We start from the raw sequence: 2,711 nt of genomic DNA on the forward strand, positions 1-2,711 counted from the left end.
CAAAGCGAAATCAAATTCCAATATAATTTAATCTCGCAATAATTTCCCTTAGTTTTCCATTAAATTTCATCTTCAAATAATTTAATATCGATATCGATGCAAACTGACAACTACTATTCGAAATATATCCGGCTCGCATAAACACCTCCCCATCCGTTTATCATTCAAATTCGCCGGTTCAACTCATTAAAAAAAAAAAAAGAGGGATATCACCGATGCCCTTTATCGGATCGTCAAACAGCGGATCCTCCCTTTAAAACGCCACGTACCGTCCTGATCCATATAGGATAGGCTTTCAAATCGTTCATAAATAAAGCATCGGGCTGCGGGTCTCGTCTCGTGCAACGTCACTCATCCACGTTGATTGCAGCATTGAGGGCACGTGTCGCGGATCAATCCTCGGCCGCGTGTCAGTATTTTCGTATCATCGCCCAAGGGTGCCTCCGACTTGTTCCCTTTTCTAACTCTCGTGCTTTCTCGCCCACCGTTTTATCCCTTCGACCGACCACTCTTTTGTGGCCGCTTTTATTTTCTGACCGTCTCTCTCTCTCTCTTTTTCGTTCTTCGATCTTCGCCTCGCGTTACGTAAAAGACGAGGAGACGTGGAGGCTTTCGATCGATTTCTTTCTTTATTTCTTTCTCTGTCTTTTTTCTTCTTTTTCTTCTTCTGTTTTATTTGTAGTATTTGTAGTATCCTCCTCCTTTCCCTTCTTCCCTTCTTTTCTTTTAAAAAGGACGAGCAGACGACGGTTTAACGCGAGAGGATTATGCAGCCGACCGAGAGCTCGGGATTTTCCTCGAGATTGTCACGGATAAAGAACTCGAGCAAACAGGGGGCAAAGGACACTCGTCGATCATCGACGCCTCCTCTCCTCCGCTGGCTGGTTTTTTAATTAAAGTATCAACAGCGAAACAGGCTTTCCTGCTTATTCGGATGATTGAAGAGAGCGAGAATGGGTGCGGTTATTTTATTCAGTCAGTGGGGATTTAAAGGATTGGGGATCGAGAGTTCGTATAAAGGAATAAATTTCTTGTTCAAAACGATTAATACGAGTTAACAGTATATTACAATCTATAATTGCCAATATATCATCAATTAAAAAATTTATGCTTTAAAGCCATGCATTTAAAATATAAAATCCATTGATAATATTTGTCCAAATTTCTATTTCTCCTATTTAACGTACACCTTCTTTCATTCTTATTTTCACATTTTTCTATCCACTTCTATCCTCCTCTTCTTCCCCCTCACCCATGGCAACGATTAAATTCGAATTAAAAGGAGAGAGAGTCGGCCTTGAGCGCGTAAAATCACGCGACTCGAGGCACGAACAAACTCGAGCACAGGCGCCAACCAATTCTCGGAAGAACGATCCACCACCTTTTATTTCCACGGTCGAGGAAAAGAAACGCTCGTCCACCCCGCGCCCCACCACCCGTTCCAACCGATCCGACGACGTTATGGATCAGAAGCGGAGCTCTTCGTTCCGCATCGGCGAGGGCTAATTCGTCCTCGAGGACGCGGGTACAGCTACTTTCGTCGCTTTTCTTGCAACGCGTTATACGAGCCGCTCGTTTCAACAGCGGTTGCGGTGCCCCGCGAGCAAAAAGTGGAAACGCGCGCGGAAAACTGCTCTCTCTCTCTCTCTCTCTCTCTCTCTCTCTCTCTCTCTGTGTCTCTCGCTTCAGTTTTGCGCGCACCGTGAAACGCGGCGGGTTTCTTCGGGAATTACGCAATTATGTAAAGCGGGAGGGGTTCCACGCCATCTTCTTGCGCCCGGTGATCCAGCGGGATTGAGTTGTAAAGCCCAGCTGCGTTCCTTCGATTATTTCATTTAGCGTTGCGGATTTTTTTTCTGGTATGAAAGAAGTTTCTTCGCCGTTTAAAGGAAATTTTATGCGTTTTTGTGATCACGTATCTGGAAATAAAAGTTAGAATGGGTTAGAATGGGGCGTAAAGTTAGTTACGTTAAAATTAGTGGAATCTCTCTAATCTCTACAAAATGATTAATTATTAATCTCAATAGGTAAGATTGAAATTAATAATAATAAGCAAGATTGTGCGATATAAAATTTATGTAATACCAACAAGCCAATTACCAAATTCCTTTCCATTCCGGATCTTGATCTGATCCCAAATATCGAAGATATCTTTTCTCTCTTCTCTCTTTTTTTTGTTACAGAACTCGCATCGCGAAGAAACACGCGTGTCAAACTGTCGCGTGTAACGACGACTTTTTTACTCGTCGTTAAAAAAAAAAAACACTTATGCCAAAAACCCTCCCCCATTCCCCAAGACGTCAAACTTCCTGTCGTCACGAATCCATCCACCCATTATCCCGCCATTATTATTACGCCCTCTCCCTCCCCTGCGAAAGCCCGTAATTAACAAATTTACGGATGCGCTTACCACGGGGGTCGATACCACCGATGTTTGCCCCGGTTTCCCAGTATTTGATATTCGTAACGCGCGCGCCGTATGAATCATTGGACGGAAAGGTGGGATGTGATTATACGGTGTCGGTGGCGTGTATACGCGCAAGGAGTCCCCGCACTTTGCGCGTCGCCGTATTATTAACCCGACAATATGACCGGTTGGGGTTGCTTCTGCGGCTTCGCCCGGAGGGGGTCGAAATTCAGATCCCGTAACAGAGAGAGAAAGAGAGAGAGAGAGAGAGAGAGAGAGAGAGAGAGAGAGAGGTGTGCGGGCC

At 44.7% G+C, this 2,711-nt stretch overlaps 1 protein-coding gene across 1 annotated transcript in view; it reads left to right on the forward strand.

Moving 5' to 3' along the window:
• LOC102672049 overlaps positions 1-2,711 on the forward strand; it is a 50,403-nt gene that overhangs the window by 25,621 nt on the left and 22,071 nt on the right. The window contains exon 4 of the transcript XR_420902.2: positions 2,651-2,700. The gene's annotated coding sequence lies outside the window, so the exon portion shown is untranslated. The remainder of the gene's footprint in view (positions 1-2,650; positions 2,701-2,711) is intronic.

Source organism: Apis dorsata, unplaced genomic scaffold (assembly GCF_000469605.1).
Source record: "Apis dorsata unplaced genomic scaffold, Apis dorsata 1.3 scaffold_61, whole genome shotgun sequence".
Classification (NCBI taxonomy): domain Eukaryota; kingdom Metazoa; phylum Arthropoda; class Insecta; order Hymenoptera; family Apidae; genus Apis; species Apis dorsata.